The sequence below is a fragment of the Coregonus clupeaformis genome, chromosome 23 (assembly GCF_020615455.1).
Source record: "Coregonus clupeaformis isolate EN_2021a chromosome 23, ASM2061545v1, whole genome shotgun sequence".
Taxonomy (NCBI): Eukaryota; Metazoa; Chordata; class Actinopteri; order Salmoniformes; family Salmonidae; genus Coregonus; species Coregonus clupeaformis.
Window position 1 is genome coordinate 15,529,881 of NC_059214.1, and position 20,021 is coordinate 15,549,901.

A 20,021-nucleotide genomic window follows, 5' to 3' on the forward strand; every position below is an offset into this window, starting at 1 on the left:
TCATCCGAGAAGTGCACACTTCTCCAGTGTGCCAGTGGTCATCGAAGGTGAGCATTTGCCCACTGAAGTCAGTTACGACGCCAAACTGCAGTCAGGTCAAGACCCTGGTGAGGACGACGAGCACGCAGATGAGCTGTTAATCAAAATCAAATCTTATTTGTCACATGCGGCAAATATAACAGGTGCTTACTTACAAGCCCTTAACCAAAAATGCAGTTTTAAGAAAAAGTAAGTGTTAAGTAAAAAATAGATAAATAAAAATATCAAATAATTAAAGAGCAGCAGTAAAATAACAGTAGTGAAGCTATATACAGGCGGTACCGGTACAGAGTCAATGTGCGGGGACACAGGTTAGTCGAGGTGATTGAGATAATATGTACATGTAGGTAGAGTTAAAGTGACTATGCACAGATAATAAACAGAGAGTAGCAGCAGTGTAAAGGGGGGGACAATGCAAATAGTCTGGTTAGCCATTTGATTAGCTGTTCAGGAGTAATGACAGTTTGTGCAGAAATTCTTTCGGTTGTGCAAACCCACAGTTTCAGCAGCTGTCCGGGTGGCTGGTCTCAGACGATCCTGCAGGAAAAGAAGCAGGATGTGTAGGTCCTGGGCTGGTGTGGTTACACGTGGTCTGCGGTTGGGAGGCCGGTTGGACGTAATGCCAAATTCTCTAAAACTACGTTGGAGGCGGCATATGTTAGAGAAATGAACATTCAATTCTCGTGAACATTCCTGCAGTCAACATGCCAATTGCAAGCTCCCTCAAAACTTGAGACATCTGTGGCATTGTGTTGTGACAAAACAGCACATTTTAGAGTGTATTTTTATTGTCTCCAGCACAAGGTGCACCTGTGTAATGATCATGCTGTTTAATAATCATCTTAATATGCCACACCTGTCAGGTGGATGGATTATCTTGGCAAAGGAGAAATGCTCACTAACAGGGATGTAAACAAATTTGTGCACAAACATTTGATAGAAATACACTTTTTGTGCGTTTGGAACATTTCTGGGATCTTTTATTTCAGCTCATGAAACATGCGACCAACACTTTACATGTTGCGTTTATATTTTTGTTCAGTATATGTCCATGTGCAAGAGAATCTATGCATTTGAGTGTGTGTGTGTGTGTGTGAATGACTGCAGTTTCTATTTGCACAGGTTAAGGTGTGAGAGAGGGGGGTAAACTCCTGCCTCCATTATTACCATGTTCTGAGGTAATGTTGACGGACAGTTGGGAGCGGAGGTCACTGAAAGGTCACAGACAGGAGAGAGGAACAAGAGGGAGGGAGTAGGAGAGAGAGAAAGTCTGCAGTATGGCGAGGACAAGTGTAGGAGTGATGGGTGAAGGGTTAGAGAGAGAGGGAGGGAGAGAAGGAGAACAAATGAAGGTGGGAACATAGGGAGTGAACAGAGAGAGACTGAACGATTGTTGAGATGAGACAAGTGAGGGAGACGGGAGACGGAGGGAGGGGAGAGAAGCAAGGCAGCCAGACAAGTTAAGAGTACAGTTTCAGCTTCCCCTTGCACTTTGGTGCTTGTTCTCAAATTGTCACTAGTTGTTGTTAGGAATAAATGCAACACATTAGCCATAGCATCATTAGCCCTAACAGTCATACATTGCTTGACAAGGAGTTATTAAACCATCCACACATACAGTGAGGGAAAAAAGTATTTGATCCCCTGCTGATTTTGTACGTTTACCCACTGACAACGAAATGATCAGTTTATAATTTTAATGGTAGGTTTATTTGAACAGTGAGAGACAGAATAACAACAACAAAATCCAGAAAAACACATGTCAAAAATGTTAGAAATTGATTTGCATTTTAATGAGGGAAATAAGTATTTGACCCCCTCTCAATCAGAAAGATTTCTGGCTCCCAGGTGTCTTTTATACAGGTAACGAGCTGAGATTAGGAACACACTCTTAACGGGAATGCTCCTAATCTCAGCTTGTTACCTGTATAAAAGACACCTGTCCACAGAAGCAATCAATCAGATTCCAAACTCTCCACCATGGCCAAGACCAAAAGAGCTCTCCAAGGATGTCAGGGACAAGATTGTAGACCTACAAAAGGCTGGAATGGGCTACAAGACCATCACCTCGTGGAGTTGCAATGATCATGAGAACGGTGAGGAATCAGCCCAGAACTACACGGGAGGATCTTGTCAATAATCTCAAGGCAGCCGGAACCATAGTCACCAAGAAAACAATTGGTAACACACTACGCCGTGAAGGACTGAAATCCTGCAGCACCCGCAAGGTCCCCCTGCTCAAGAAAGCACATATACATTACCGTCTGAAGTTTGCCAAAGAACATCTGAATGATTTAGAGGAAAACTGGGTGTTAGTGTTGTGGTCAGATGAGACCAAAATTGAGCTCTTTGGCATCAACTCAACTCGCCGTGTTTGGAGGAGGAGGAATGCTGCCTATGACCCCAAGAACACCATCCCCACCGTCAAACATGGAGGTGGAAACAACATCATTTGGGGGTGTTTTTCTGCTAAGGGGACAGGACAACTTCACCGCATCAAAGGGACGATGGACGGGGCCATGTACCATCAAATCTTGGGTGAGAACCTCCTTCCCTCAGCCAGGGCATTGAAAATGGGTCGTGGATGGGTATTCCAGCATGACAATGACCCAAAACACATGGCCCAGGCAACAAAGGAGTGGCTCAAGAAGAAGCACATTAAGGTCCTGGAGTGCCTAGCCAGTCTCCAGACCTTAATCCCATAGAAAACATGTGGAGGGAGCTGAAGGTTCGAGTTGCCAAACGTCAGCCTCGAAACCTTAATGACTTGGAAAAGATCTGCAAAGAGGAGTGGGACAAAATCCCTCCTGAGATGTGTGCAAACCTGGTGGCCAACTACAAGAAACATCTGACCTCTGTGATTGGCAACAAGGGTTTTGCCACCAAGTACTAAGTCATGTTTTGCAGAGGGGTCAAATACTTATTTCCCTCATTAAAATGCAAATCAATTTTTTACATTTTTTACATGCGTTTTTCTGGATTTTTGTGTTGTTATTCTGTCTCTCACTGTTCAAATAAACCTACCATTAAACATATAGACTGATCATTTCTTTGTCAGTGGGCAAACGTACAAAATCAGCAGGGGATCAAATACTTTTTCCCCCTCACTGTATAAGCAATTAGGGATGTGACATTCGTAACATTTAAAAACACTTTTTTTTATCGTTTAAATAAGAAAAAATCATAAAATGACGTGAATTGACAATTCAGATATGACCTGTGTATGACCACTAGGGGACGATGCAGTTCAATCTACCGCATCCTGGCGACCTACCAGATGGCGCTCACCTTAGTGTGGTCTCCCACCCCCTCAGCAACGATGGTAGTTCTGCTGTGTGCCTCCATGTTCTCAGTTGTCAGTACACGGGACTTCATGTCCCACTTCTCATTAATGTGATGGCTTGTTGAAGTGATGTATGACATTGTGTTCATAGACGTCTAACAATCTGTTAACGCCACGTATTGTGTTTGAGAGCTCTCGCTTTGTACTTGCAGAGTAAACACTGCACAATTTATCCATCCGGCCGGTCACGGCATCTTGTAGTCTGGTTCTAAATATGCCATTAACGCATTAAAGCCGACATCCTCTACTATTGACAATGGCTGCATATCAACTGCAATCATTTGTGTAATCAGCGCTGTGATTTTCTTACTCTGTTTATTATCTCACTGCTGCCAGAAACTCTGGGTCTCACGGTGCCTCCATTTCAGCATTGCACCTGTACTGCCACTGTAGCTTAATTCCACCTCGCAAAATGTGCATTTAACCACCACCTCATTTAACTTTTCAAAGTATTGCCATACAGGACTTCGCTGCTGTTGCTTCCCTGTATCACTCTGCCATTTTTCCAACTGTTAACCACGATGACGTGAGAAGCGCTTTATATCCGTGGCAAATCATTTGAAAGATGCATATCTCCTCCTAGTAATGTTACAGCATTGTTGCGTCAGGTATTTGTTTAATTAGATTTTTTTTCCTTTATGATGATCGGGACCTGTTAGTGCTAGTTTTGTGATAACTGCACTGGGATTGTAATTAAGGATTTTTTCTAGCACAAATCCATGGGAAATTAGGCATACTGTAGGTAGCAGCGTTGACTTAAGGGCCGTCCAACCCTCAGTCCCAGACACGGCGTCCTCCCTGGCTGAACACACATAAGCGTCGTTCTGCTATAGTGGCTTTCTCCTCCATCACTCGCTGACAGCCATTTAGCCAAATGTTAATGGAGGCTAATTACACACTGTTCACTCAGACTGTGTGACCCAGCTAGTTTCTTATCATGACAGAGTGCCGTTTTGCATTGTGGGGTCTCCAGCTACGAAATTACGCTACCAATATAAGGCAGTCGTCGACTTGGTGTCTTAATCAAGCGCTTTGGCGTTCGTTTTTCAGTAATTAATGTGACGATGTCGCTTTTCTGACTGTTGTTGTTGGAAGCCGTTTGATGTTGTCTGCCGAGGCTAGAGCAGACTTCCTTCGGCAGCCAATTTGTTGATGCTTTGTGGAGTGGCTGTATCGAGGTAGTTGTTGTCATTTCCAGTCGGAAAATGTTACTTTCCTGAATGCCTTTTAATTCTAATCTGCTGTCAATGGGTGCAGAGTGCCTTGGAAATCTGCAACCCTGTTAATCTAGCATGGAAGCACTTTGGATAGAAAGTGTGTTTGCTTAGTTCAATTCTATGTGCTTCGATTCAGATCTTTTTTAATTTCTTAATACCATTTCTAAAGCATTGGGTTTATCTGATAGCTAACCTCGTAGCAAATTGCTCTTGGAATGTGTGAGGTGTTGTAAGAGAACTCAGAGAAAAGGCTGAACAGTTTCTGGCTAACAGAACTGAATGAAACAGCCCCTCTTCCTACTAAGCAATAGATACACTGAGTGGAGACAGGGCATATCTCACTCAGTTTCCAAAAGCTAATTTTAGAGATTCTGCTGGCTCCGCACAAAACCCTGGGTCCCATTTTCCATATTTCATATACGGCCCATTGGAGAGGCATTGCCTTATGAGTGTCCTCCACGCCATAATGTATTGTGGAGGCGATACATTGAAGCTTCTTCTGTTGGAAAATATGCTGTTGTGTACAGTGTTCCTAGACTCAATGGAAAGTAGCCATGTGCTTCTGTGGTTTGCATTGGATCATGCCATTCACACATATGGTACATAGTCAATGATATTGGAGCACAGCGATCAGCCACAAAAAGGTACTGTTGATGTTTTCAATACAGCAAAACTTTACTTGTGTTTGGGCAATGTGAACGAATCTCCCAGGAGAGTGCAAACACCCGTCTGTTGCCTGAACTACATTGCTATAAACCTCTGCTAGGCTAATTGGCTGGGTAGCTGGTCTGACAGAGCTAGCATTAGCCACTAACTGACAGGCTAGCTGGTCTGACAGACAAAGGCTGGGAACAGCCCAGCCCATGCCATCAGTTAGTGTAGCCGCTAATCACCAGGGAGGCAAACACAATGAGCTAATACTCTGGGGACTCATCAGGGCTTCCGCTCGCTGAGGGAATTACTGCTAGCTGGGACAGGTTAGCGGAATAACATTCCCTAAAATTCACCTTAAAGTCTTCTTCCCCCGGGTTCGCGCAAAGTGGTGCCGTTATTTCCGCGGCGATAACGAGAAAGGGGTGGAGACGGACGCCTGGCGACGCTGACAGACAAAAGCCTGCTTAAATTTTTGGGGTGTGAGCGAGTCACACGGCTAAAATGCAACTTCAGCTGCGGCGGATTTACTCAGATGAAGGGGCTTGGGTTTGACGATTCGCGGTGGGGGGGCCCGGGGAGTAGGGGGATTTATCAAAGCAAATGGCTGACACATCACCAATGCCGCCACTGAGAGGGAGCGCCTCAATAATTACTACTTCCCTGTTGGGCTAATCCCTAGAGCACTGGAGCAAATCAGGGGGGGAGAAGCTTAGAGTCCCAGAGGAGCCAAGTCAGTCTACATCACTTACAGAGACAGAAGTCTCACTCACATAGAGAAAGAGGTCCGTCTCACTCGCAGAGAGAAGTCGGTAACACTCGCAGAGAGAAGTCGGTAACACTCGCAGAGAGAGGTCGGTAACACTCGCAGAGAGAGGTCGGTAACACTCGCAGAGAGAGGTCGGTAACACTCGCAGAGAGAGGTCTGTCTCACTCACAGAGAGGTCTGTCTCACTCACAGAGAGGTCTGTCTCACTCACAGAGAGGTCTGTCTCACTCACAGAGAGGTCTGTCTCACTCACAGAGAGGTCTGTCTCACTCACAGAGAGGTCTGTCTCACTCAGAGAGGTCTCAGAACCAGTTCCCATACACTTAACAGAAACAAGCACTGTAAACACTAAAGACGCTTCAAACTAACCTGTCACACACTCACACATTCAGAGACGCAAACCTCAGGCACTACCAAAATCAGCAGTACCCAGTCTTACACTGACATCTGTTAAATTTCTACACCCCGAACAGTACTCAATATTTAGATCATACTAAGTCACATACTTGACAAGTCTATGGTAGATTCCATTTTCCCCATCTTACCAATTGACACTTATCGTTTAATGAACAGGTTGCATATTTCAACTACATTACTTTCCTATTTCGATTAATTGTACTGTAGGTAACCACTTCTAGACCAAGATAAACTAACACAGAATCTTTCAAAACAGAACAGAACAGCTTGTGCGAGAAACACACACACACGCAAACAACTTGCATCATACACACTACAGGTAGGCGAGTAGGAGGGAGTACCTTGACGCTCGCTGCGTTTCTTGCGCCTCCTCTTGAACCTCCTGCGGATGAGGCAGTAGTAGGAGCCCAGGCTCTGGGGCCCGGAGCTGAACAGGGCCATGCTGTCCTCCACTGGCTAACACACTGCTCTCCTGTCCAGGAGACACTGACTACTGGACCTCAAGATACTAGCTAGCACTTACCCTTAACATACACAGCCATGTGGTGGAACACTCACAACTCTCCCTCACTCCTTTTCTCTCTTGGTTTCAGTCTCCCTCTACTTAGTTGGAGGGGGAGCAGATAGTGTGTGTGTATGTGGAGGGAAGTGCATACCCTCAAAGGAGAGGACTAGTGCTGTTCCTCAGAGAATTGTAGAACGTCACATGGAGTCGGTCCTATATTTCTCTCGCTCAGTCTTTCATATCCCCTTCTCCCTCGCTTTCAGCAGAGAAGGAAGCTTGCTCCCACCAGCTCAGTGCTTCTATATCGTTTCACTGACACGTCACACTGGCCCTCAGCCTATCACAGGCCGCCTCTGGCTCATCGCCTGGCCTCCACCTGTTCTCACACACACACACTTGCCTTGCAAAAGTATTCAGACCCCTTGGATTACAAAGTGGGAGTAAAATCAATTTAACTAATTTTTCTGTGAACAATCTACACAAAATAATCCAATGTCAAAGTGAATGTATATAATTCTTTATTATCTAAAAAAATTAAATATAACTAAAATAGTCATTGCATAAGTCAATAAATGTTAGAAACACCTTTGGCAACGAATACAGCTGTGAGTCATTTTAGGTAAGTCTCTAAGAGCTTTGCACACCTGGATTGAGCAATATTTGTCCATTATTCTTTTCAAAATTCTTCAAGCTCTGTCAAGATGTTGAGGATCATGGGCTAGACAGCCATTTAAGTCTTACCATAGATTTTCAAGCATATTTAAGTAAAAACTGTAACGTGGCCACTCAGGAATGTTTACGGTCTTCTTGGTAAGCAACTCCAGTGTAGATTTGGCCTTGTGTTGTAGGTTATTGTCCTGCTGAAAGGTGAATTCCTCTCATAGTGTCTGGTGTAAATCAGACTGAAGCAGGTTTTCCTCTAAGATTTTGCCTGTGCTTAGCTCCATCCTATTCATTTTTATCCTTTAAAAAATCCCCAGTATTTGCCAATGTCACTCATACCCATACCATAATGAAGCTTCCACCATGCTTGAAAATAGAGGCAGTTACTCTGTGTTGTGTTTGATTTGCCCCAAACATAAGGCTTGGCGTTTAGGCCAAAAAGTGTATTCCTTTTGCTGTGTTTTTTTGCAGCATTAATTTCAGTGCCTTGTTGCAAACAGGATGCATGGTTTGAAATATATTTTGGAATATTTTCATTTTGTATTCTTCTTTTCACTCTGTCATTTAGGTCATTATTGTGTAGTCACTACAATGTTGTTGATCCATCCTCAGTTTTCTCCAATCACAGCCATTGAACTGTGGCCTTTTTAAAATCACCAATGGCCTCTTGGTAACATCCCTGAGCAGTTCCATTCCTGTCCTGCAGCTCAGTTCAGAAAGACGACTGTATCTTTGATGTGTCTGGGTGGTTTAATAAATAATCCACAACATAAATGTTAACTTCACCATGCTTAATAATATGATATTCAATGTCTGATTTGTTATTGTTACCCTTCTACCAATCACTCCCCTTCTTTATGAGGCTTCCGGAAAGCTCCCTGGTCTTTGTAGCTGAATCTGTGCTTGCAATACTTGACTGAGGGACCTTAAAGATGATGTATGTATGGGGTACAGAGGAAGGGTTAGTTATTCAAAAACCATGTCAACCCCTGTTATTTCACACAGAGTGAGTCCATGTAATTTATGTGATTTGTTAAGCCAATTTTTACTCCTGAACTAATTTAGGCTTGCCTAAACAAAGGGGCTGAATACTTATGCAACAACTATATTTTAGTTATGAACTTTTTTCTTCCATTTTGACAAGATATTTTGAGTAGATTGTAAAAAAATACCTTTTGCAAGGCACTGTACTAAGACAGATAGACATGCTTGCACACCAGGAAGAGTAGCTGCTGCTTTTGCAACAGCTAATGGGAATCCTAATAAAATACCAATACCAATGTACACGGACAAACATGCATGCTTATAATGTAGGCTACACACAGTCACACACTCGAACACTGACACTACTGTTAACACACTCATAAATTAATGTAACTGGGCGAAAATCTGAGTCTCAGCATTACTCTGTTACCATGGAATTACCAAACTTCAAGTGCTTTCATTCCTCAAAACACACACTCATACAGTACAACAGTGTGGCTAAAGGTACTGCAATGTCCAGCAATGTTTAACATTAGGTGAAATCTCACATACTTCACAGAATGAGTACACCATACACTAATAGGTTCAGGCATAGGAACAAAAAGAGCTGAAGTATTCAGTGTGAACCGTCACAATACCGCAGCACAGTACTCTACCTCCCTCTAGTGTGCATATTTCATCATTACTCTATGATTCCAGTGACAGCAGAGACAATGTCAATGATGCAGTAACCACCAGAACACTACCGTACAGCACACACACAAACAGGCTTTATCATACAAAACCCATTTTATACCCCATGTATGACAATGACCTTGAATGTGATTGTACATGAATATGATTTTAGCCATCTGTGTAAGCCATACTAATGGATATGAAACCATGAGACAACACAACGGTGCCTTTATCTTGGTAAACACTGCCCCTCTGTGGAATACAATAGTACTGCATATGAACATCAATGCAGCATAGGACACCAGAGGCTATATTGTGCAGCATAGAACAGGACTTTCCATCCCTGTTCCTGGAGAGCTACCATCCTGCAGGTTTTCACGCCAACCCTAATTTAGTGAACCGGATTCTAATAATTACCTGGTTGATAAGCTGAATCAGGTTAGCTACAAGTGTGGTAGCTCTCCAGGAACAGGCTTGGAGTGCCCTGGTATAGAACATCAAAAAACACTTGGCAAATGACCAGATCATTTGCAGGATAAATGAAATCGGGAGTTTTAACCAACTTTCATTCATCTATGTAGGCTTGATTTTCCATCAAATAAATAAATAAGAAGAGAGAGAGAGAGAATGACTCGTTACACACCTGTTTTCCCTTTGTTGTCCGTTGTGTAGTGCTGGCGCACTCTGTGGGTCTTCTTCAGTGGCCTGGAAGAGAAAGGAGAGCACAGGTCAGCTAACAGGTACAGTATATGTAATCACAAACAGGCACAACACATATAGAAAGAACAAAAAAAGGAAGGAAATGCTACTAGGATAATGGTAGAATGAAGGTGCTCTTTGGTAATGGGTTATTGGTGTTCGTATAATTAAAATCATTACATACATTTAATTATGGAGTTGTCACACATGCAGCTAACAAAAATCTATGGAAATGTCTGCTCTACTCAAAATTACAACCAACTAATTGTAGCATTACTGCAAAAATGGAAGAGGCAAGTTGAAGGGGGAGAAAGTAAGGACATTGTCTGTTTTTCAATTTAAATTATTATACAAAATTCTTGCAACCAATAGAATGTTATGATTATATATATATATATACATACACACACACACACATACATACACTACCGTTCAAAAGTTTGGGGTCACTTCTTTTCCATGAAAACACACATGAAATGAGTGAATAGCAAATATAGCAAAATGCATAGGAAATTTAGTCATTGACAAGGTTAGAAATAATGATTTTTAATAGAAATAATAATTGTGTCCTTCAAACTTTGCTTTCATCAAAGAATCCTCCATTTGCAGCAATTATCGCCTTGCAGACCTTTGACATTCTAGTTGTCAATTTGTTAAGGTAATCTGAAGAGATTTCACCCCATGCTTCCAGAAGCACCTCCCACAAGTTGGATTGGCTCCATGGGCACTTCTTAAGTACCATACGGTCAATCTGCTCCCACAACAGCTCAATAGGGTTGAGATCCGGTGACTGTGCTGGCCACTCCACTATAGACAGAATACCAGCTGACTGCTTCTTCCCTAAATAGTTATTGCATAGTTTGGAGCTGTGCTTTGGGTCATTGTCCTGTTGCAGGAGGAAATTAACTCCAATCAAGCGCCGTCAACAGGGTATGGCATGGCGTTGCAAAATGGAGTGATAGCCTTCCTTCTTCAAGATCCCTTTTACCCTGTACAAATCTCCCACTTTACCACCACCAAAGACCCTGTCTTTCAAAGATAATTCATAGAAATCCAAATAACTTCACAGATCTTCATTGTAAAGGGTTTAAACACTGTTTCCCATGCTTGTTCAATGAACCATAAACAATTAATGAACATGCACCTCTGGAACGGTCATTAAGACACTAACAGCTTACAGACGGTAGGCAATTAAGGTCACAGTTATGAAAACTTAGGACACTAAAGAGGCCTTTCTACTGACTCTGAAAAACACCAAAAGAAAGATGCCCAGGGTCCCTGCTCATCTGCGTGAATGTGCATTAGGCATGCTGCAAGGAGGCATGAGGACTGCAGATGTGGCCAGGGCAATGAATTGCAATGTCCGTACTGTGAGACGCCTAAGACAGCGCTACAGGGAGACAGGGCGGACAGCTGATCATCCTCGCAGTGGCAGACCACGTGTAAAAACACCTGCACAGGATCGGTACATCCGAACATCACCCCTGCGGGACAGGTACAGGATGGCAACAACAACTGCCCGAGTTACACCAGGAACGCACAATCCCTCCATCAGTGCTCAGACTGTCTGCAATCGGCTGAGAGAGGCTGGACTGAGGGCTTGTAGGCCTGTTGTAAGGCAGGTCCTCACCAGACATCACCGGCAACAACGTCACCTATGGGCACAACTCCACCGTCGCTGGACCAGACAGGACTGGCAAAAAGTGCTCTTCACTGACGAGTCACAGTTTTGTCTCACCAGGGGTGATGGTCGGATTCGCGTTTATCGTCGAAGGAATGAGCGTTACATCGAGGCCTGTACTCTGGAGCGGGATCGATTTGGAGGTGGAGGGTCCGTCATGGTCTGGGGCGGTGTGTCACAGCATCCTCGGACTTAGCTTGTCATGGCAGGCAATCTCAACGCCGTGCGTTACTGGGAAAACATACTCCTCACTCATGTGGTACCCTTCCTGCAGGGTCATCCTGACATGACCCTCCAGCATGACAATGCCACCAGCCATACTTCTCATTCTGTGCGTGATTTCCTGCAAAACAGGAATGTCAGTGTTCTGCCATGGCCAGCGAAGAGCCCGGATCTCAATCCCACTGAGCACGTGTGGGACCTGTTGGGTCGGAGGGTGAGGGCTAGGGCCATTCCTCCCAGAAATGTCCGGGAACTTGCAGGTGCCTTGGTGGAAGAGTGGGGTAACATGTCACAGCAGGAACTGGCAAATCTGGTGCAGTCCATGAGGAGGAGATGCACTGCAGTACTTAATGCAGCTGGTGGCCACACCAGATACTGACTGTTACTTTTGATTTTGACCCCCCCCTTTGTTCAGGGACACATTATTCAATTTCTGTTAGTCACATGTCTGTGGAACTTGTTCAGTTTCTGTCTCAGTTGTTGAATCTTGTTATGTTCATACAAATATTTACACATGCTAAGTTTTCTGAAAATAAACACAGTTGACAGTGAGAGGACGTTTCTTTTTTTTGCTGAGTATATATATATCTATATCTATATATATATATATATCTATATCTATATATCTATATATCTATATATATCTATATCTATATCTATATCTATATCTATATCTATATCTATATATACATATATACACACTGCTCAAAAAAACAAAACACAATGTAACTCCAAGTCAATCACACTTCTGTGAAATCAAACTGTCCACTTAGGAAGCAACACTGATTGACAATACATTTCACATGCTGTTGTGCAAATGGAATAGACAACAGGTGGAAATTATAGGCAATTAGCAAGACACCCCCAATAAAGGACTGGTTTTGCAGGTGGTGACCACAGACCACTTCTCAGTTCCTATGCTTCCTGGCTGATATTTTGGTCACTTTTGAATGCTGGCGGTGCTTTCACTCTAGTGGTAGCATGAGACGGAGTCTACAACCAACACAAGTGGCTCAGGTAGTGCAGCTCATCCAGGATGGCACATCAATGCGAGTGTTACGTTCCCCAGTTTCTATTGCTGAGAGTTACATCATGTTGGTTGTATGCTAAGAGTTTGGTATGTACTGTGTTGTTGTTGATCTGAGAACCAATTGTAATGTTTTGTGTTAGTTTGTGGCTCAGAGTTCCTTTAAATGTCCTGAGTTAGTTTTTTTCTCAGGTTTTGTTGTGAACCAGTTTGTGCTATTTTTGTTTCATTTGTTCCCAAGGGGGGAAGGGGAAGGCACCTAGGGAGTGCTTAGGCAAGAGGTCCGCGGGCATACATTACCCGTAGAAGTTGACTGTCTATGCACACTAGGAAAGACCTGGGCGAACCATCCCTTGTATTTTGGTTAGTGCACCAGGTGGTGCTAGTTAAGCAAGTAGTGGGTAGGTAGGTAAGGTAGGAGAGGGGGCTTTGATATTTACTTTCTTTGCTTTGGTTCCGTCCAGCCCCTTTTCCCCAAACTTACCGTGCAAAGGAATAAATTCCCTGTTAACGGTATTCTCTGCCTTTTGTCATCCTTACTCACACCTACAGTCCCATACCTCTTTCACACCACGGAGAGTTGAGTTGTAGCAGCGAGCTGTGGCAAGAAGGTTTGCTGTGTCTGTCAGCGTAGTGTCCAGAGCATGGAGGCGCTACCAGGAGACAGGCCAGTACATCAGGAGACGTGGAGGAGGCCGTAGGAGAGCAACAACCCAGCAGCAGGACCGCTACCTCCGCCTTTGTGCAAGGAGGAGCAGGAGGAGCACTGCCAGAGCCCTGCAAAATGATCTCCAGCAGGCCACAAATGTGCATGTGTCTGCTCAAACGGTCAGAAACAGACTCCATGAGGGTGGTATGAGGGCCCGACGTCCACAGGTGGGGGTTGAACTTACAGCCCAACACCGTGCAGGACGTTTGGCATTTGCCAAAGAACACCAATATTGGCAAATTCGCCACTGGCGCCCTGTGCTCTTCACATATGAAAGCAGGTTCACACTGAGCACGTGACAGAGTCTGGAGATGCCGTGGAGAACGTTCTGCTGCCTGCAACATCCTCCAGCATGACCGGTTTGGCGGTGGGTCAGTCATGGTGTGGGGTGGCATTTCTTTGGGGGGCCGCACAGCCCTCCATGTGCTTGCCAGAGGTAGCCTGACTGCCATTAGGTACCGAGATGAGATCCTCAGACCCCTTGTGAGACCATATGCTGGTGCGGTTGGCCCTGGGTTCCTCCTAATGCAAGACAATGCTAGACCTCATGTGGCTGGAGTGTGTCAGCAGTTCCTGCAAGAGGAAGGCATTGAGGCTATGGACCGCCCGTTCCCCAGACCTGAATCCAATTGAGCACATCTGGGACATCATGTCTCGCTCCATCCACCAACGCCACGTTGCACCACAGACTGTACAGGAGTTGGCAGATGCTTTAGTCCAGGTCTGGGAGGAGATCCCTCAGGAGACCATCCGCCACCTCATCAGGAGCATGCCCAGGTGTTGTAGGGAGGTCATACAGGCACGTGGAGGCCACACACACTACTGAGCCTCATTTTGACTTGTTTTAAGGACATTACATCAAAGTTGGATCAGCCTGTAGTGTGGTTTTCCACTTTAATTTTGAGGGTGACTCCAAATCCAGACCTCCATGGGTTGATACATTTGATTTCCATTGATAATTTTTGTGTGATTTTGTTGTCAGCACATTCAACTATGTAAAGAAAAAAGTATTTAATGAGATTATTTCATTCATTCAGATCTAGGATGTGTTATTTTAGTGTTCCCTTTATTTTTTTGAACAGTTTATATATATATATAGATATAGCTCTGGAAAAAATTAAGAAACACTGCAAAAATATATGTTTCTCTGGTTTTACTATTTATAGGTATGTGTTTGGGTGAAATTAACATTTTTGTTTTATTCTATAAACTAGTGACAACATTTTCCCAAATTCCAAATAAAAATATTGTCATTTAGATCATTTATTTGCAGAAAATGACAACTGGTCAAAATAACAAAAATATGCAGTGTTGTCTGACCTCGAATATGTTCATGTTCATTTTTAAACAACACAATACTAATGTTTTAACTTAGGAAGAGTTCAGAAATCAATATTTGGTGGAATAACCCTGATTTTCAAATCACAGCTTTCATGCGTCTTGGCATGCTCTCCACCAGTCTTTCACATTGATGTTGGGTGACTTTATGCCACTCCTGGCGCAAAAATTCAAGCAGCTTGGCTTTGTTTGATGGCTTGTGACCATCCATCTTCCTCTTGATCACATTCCAGAAGTTTTCAATGGGGTTCAGGTCTGGAGATTGGGCTGGCCATGACAGGGTCTTGATCTGGTGGTCCTCCATCCACACCTTGATTGACCTGGCTGTGTGGCATGGCGCATTGTCCTGCTGGAAAAACCAATCCTCAGAGTTGGGGAACAATGTCAGAGCAAAAGGAAGCACGTTTTCTTCCAGGACAACCTTGTACGTGGCTTGATTCATGCGTCCTTCACAAAGACAAATCTGCCCGATTCCAGCCTTGCTGAAGCACCCCCAGATCAACACCGATCCTCCACCAGATTTCACAGTGGGTGCGAGACACTGTGGCTTGTAGGCCTCTCCAGGTCTCCGTCTAACCATTAGACGACCAGGTGGTGGGGCAAAGCTGAAAATTGGACTCATCAGAGAAGACGACCTTACTCCAGTCCTCTACGGTCCAATCCTTATGGTCTTTTGCAAACCTCAGCCTGGCGCTTCTTTGCTTCTCATTGATGAAGGGCTTTTTTCTAGCTTTGCTCGACTTCAGCCCTGCCCCTAGGAGCCTGTTTCGAACCGTCCTCGCCGTGCACTTCACCCCAGCTGCCATTTGCCATTCTTTTTGTAGGTCACTTGATGTCATCCTACGGTTGTTGAGTGACATTTGAATGAGTTGGCGGTGATCCTGGTCAGTAGAGAGTTGTTTTCGCCCTCTGCCTGTCTGTAGCTTTGTTGTCCCCAATGTCTGCTGCTTGACCTTGTTCTTATGAACCACCGTCTTTGAAATGTTAAGGATGGAAGCAACATGACGCTCACTGTATCCCTCTGCCAGTAAAGCCAGATTTGAACCCTTCTTTTCCTCACTCAAAACTTTCCTTTTCAACTCTTTTGGCATGGTCAATAGTTATTTTTTGATTAATATTACTTTTGAGGTACTATTAGCACTGTTTTTGCTATCCAGCTGGTCCTATTGCAAGAGGATAGTGATGACCACAGCAGTGGTTTTTATACTTTTCCTTGTTAAATAAGATTTGGTTCAGGTGATCATCTAATCAGTACCTAATTCAGTAGAATGAGGTGTGCCTGTGTTGGAATTCAACAGACACCGAAATGGAATGGCTGTAATACATGTAGAGATGCTGATTTAAGAAAAATGTGCAGTGGTCTCTTAATTTTTTCCAGAGCTGTATGTATGTATGTATGCATGTATGTATACATGGCTGTATCCCATATATATATATATATATATATATATATATATATATATATATATATATATATATATATGCACTGCTGGGTGATTTAAAAAGTCAGTCAATCGATCAATAATATAATACTCTTACCAAAAATGTTATCTTTAATTTACAATATGTACAATCTATGAGAATTGAAAGGTTCAGAACTTTTGTGAAACATCACAGCACAGTTAAAAAATATATGGCAAATAAAAATCCAATATGGATGGTGTTCAGAGATCGATGGGAGGGGTTGAGTGGAGCTGAAGGATGGGACTAAAAACATTTAAAAATAGACTGTGTCCGTAACATTTCTATAGTATGTATAAGCTGGAAGTAGATGCCTTAGTGTTGTTGTCAATGAGTTTACTCCAATTAGGGGAGGGTGGTAGGGTTAGGGGGAAAATAATAATGGAAAATATTGAAAATATCTATATATATTTACAAAATAAATATATGGGGGATTGGAAATGATGCAGACAATTACATTGATGGAAGCCACAATCTGCAATATTAAAGCTGATCTGCTTCATTTTTTATAAACACATTTTTTACAACACACATAGGCATACACACACGAACCTGTACAGTATATAAGGAACTAACAGGCAGGTATTTGTGAGTGTCTTACAGAACAGATTATCCCAACTTCATCCCACTCTTCAACCCTTCCCAGTCCACCCAGACCATTTATGTCTCATTAATCCATCCATGAATCTACATGTCATCCATCACTCAATCCATTCATCCTTTACTTTCTCTCTCCCCCTCCACCCATCTACACTTCCCTTCTTTCCCTTTCTCCCTCCACCCATCTACACTTCCCTTTCTTCCCTCTCTCCCTCCACCCATCTACACTTCCCTTTCTTCCCTCTCTCCCTCCACCCATCTACACTTCCCTTCCTTCCCTCTCTCCCTCCACCCATCTACACTTCCCTTCCTTCCCTCTCTCCCTCCACCCATCTACACTTCCCTTCCTTCCCTCTCTCCCTCCACCCATCTACACTTCCCTTCCTTCCCTCTCTCCCTCCACCCATCTACACTTCCCTCTCTCCCTCCACCCATCTACACTTCCCTTCCTTCCCTCTCTCCCTCCACCCATCTACACTTCCCTTCCTTCCCTCTCTCCCTCCACCCATCTACACTTCCCTTCCTTCCCTCTCTCCCTCCACCCATCTACACTTCCCTTCCTTCCCTCTCTCCCTCCACCCATCTACACTTCCCTTCCTTCCCTCTCTCCCTCCACCCATCTACACTTCCCTTCCTTCCCTCTCTCCCTCCACCCATCTACACTTCCCTCTCTCCCTCCACCCATCTACACTTCCCTTCCTTCCCTCTCTCCCTCCACCCATCTACACTTCCCTTCCTTCCCTCTCTCCCTCCACCCATCTACACTTCCCTTTCTTCCCTCTCTCCCTCCACCCATCTACACTTCCATTCCTTCCCTCTCTCCCTCCACCCATCTACACTTCCCTTCCTTCCCTCTCTCCCTCCACCCATCTACACTTCCCTTCCTTCCCTCTCTCCCTCCACCCATCTACACTTCCCTTCCTTCCCTCTCTCCCTCCACCCATCTATACTTCCCTCCCTTCCCTCTCTCCCTCCACCCATCTACACTTCCCTTCCTTCCCTCTCTCCCTCCACCCATCTACACTTCCCTTCCTTCCCTCTCTCCCTCCATCCATCCATTCCTGAGCTCCAGAAGGGCAGTGTTTCCTAGACAGCAGGTTGACAATGACAACCATACACCTTGCCACGTAGCGTTTACAGGTTGGGAGAAGCGGGGGAGACAGAAGCATGTGACAAATTACTTTAGCCCAAAGGAAAAGCGGGCTGAAAATAACAGCAGTTAAAATCTGCAGTAAAAGCCCACAGGCGTGTATAAAATACTTTTATATTCGGTACAGAAAAACAGCTTGGGCCAGCCAAAGCCATAAAGCTTTAAACCCTCAGACTACGACAGAGTGGGGAAAAGAGAGAATACCAAAGGGAGGAAAGGAAGAGGCGGAGAGGAAAAGAGTGATTGATATTGTAGGGGCAGTAAATAGGGACGGCCAGTCCATCCCTTTAACCTGAAGGGTCCTTTGAGGACACCACAGCTGTCTCCATCAATGCCCACTTCTAATTCCCATGGCTGTCTGTGGTACTGTGGCTCAGACCAACTGGCATGTGTTTAGACAGCTCTCCTATAAGAAGACCAGCATGTGCCAGTCGGCCAGAGAGAAAAATAGAGATAGAGAGAGTGCCAAAACTCACACTAGCCCACAGCATTTCCATCACACTACTGACAGTATATAGGCCAAGCACAACCATGAAGGAGAAGGAAGTGGTAGTGGTTGAGAAACAGTAGGGCGTCTCAGACTAAAGAGAAAGCATGAACTTCATACAGTGGTTCCTGAAGAATTATAGAAAAATACCGCTTATTTTTTTTACAAGCCAACACCAGTCAAAGGCCAAACAACTGTCGTCACAATTTCTATTTCTTAAACTCATATATCTCTTTACAGACAGTACACTGAAAAAACATGGTTGAAATAAAAATGGCAATTCCTAAAGTCAGTCATTTTCTCAAAACCTAGTATGCAGATATGTCTGGACCAAATTAAAGGCCACAAATATGATCCAAACAAGATTGCACAATCAAAGTAGGAGTGAGTTATAGTACTAACGTTGAATGCATGTAGTCACGCGGCCCTGTTGATAAGTGTCATTGTTAGGAGGACAAAACTGGCATGGAACTATTAGCCATGCTATCGTGCACTTTTCCCAGTTGGTTTAATTACAGTCATCTACAATATATGGGCGATTGAAAGGATTGAAATCATGATACTCACAGTAAACTGTAAATAACACAGCCAGCCTTAGAATCAGAAGTAAGAGCTGAGAATACGTCAAGCCTAATACTACTAAACACCAGTAGGGGGTAGCATAGTTCTTCATTAGCGCGAGAGCGACAGAGCGAGATGTGTGAGAGCCTGGGTCAGCATCATTAGCGTCATTATTTAGGCCAGGTCACTAAGGCTAGGGACCGGGGAAAGCCCCACTGCTGTGCCACAGGGCTCAGGCCAGGGCACTCACCCACTGAGGGGGCAGGGGAATGAGAGACGTGGTGGTGGTCTGTACATTATGATTGGGCAAGATCCAAAACAGCTATGCAAAATCACACTACCACACGCAGAGAATGAGTGACATGGAGAGGGATGGAGAGAGAGAGGAGGAGGGGGGCTAGAGACCAAACTTCGAGAAAATATGCTTTTGTTTAGGAGTTAGTACATGCAAATCTGTGTTTGAGAGAGGGAGAAACAAGATGGAGATACGAGCGAGAGAGACAGAAACAGTCAGACAGAACGCGACAAAGACACAGCGAAAGAAAGAAGAGAGACGTACATTGAAACAGAAGAGGATAGAGAGATATCTCAAATGCATACTCCTTGGGTCCTCTCTCCTTCTCAAAACCTATTGGCAGAAACGGTCAGAGAGGACGGATCTCTGGCTTTCTCATCCAATGGGTTATGAGAAGGAGACGAGGAGAGAGGACGTGAGGAGTATGCAATTGAGATCTTCCCAGAGAGAGAAAGAAAGATCGAGAGAAAGAGGGAGGAAGAGACAGCGGAACTGTGTAGGCATGGCAGTTTAACTGAGCTAGTCCTC

General features: G+C 44.2%; 1 protein-coding gene across 2 annotated transcripts in view; it reads right to left on the reverse strand.

Moving 5' to 3' along the window:
- LOC121536650 (double-stranded RNA-specific editase 1-like) overlaps positions 1-20,021 on the reverse strand; it is a 174,461-nt gene that overhangs the window by 42,536 nt on the left and 111,904 nt on the right. For both annotated transcript variants that reach the window (XM_041844063.2, XM_041844062.2), the window contains one exon: positions 9,907-9,968. The gene's annotated coding sequence lies outside the window, so the exon portion shown is untranslated. The remainder of the gene's footprint in view (positions 1-9,906; positions 9,969-20,021) is intronic.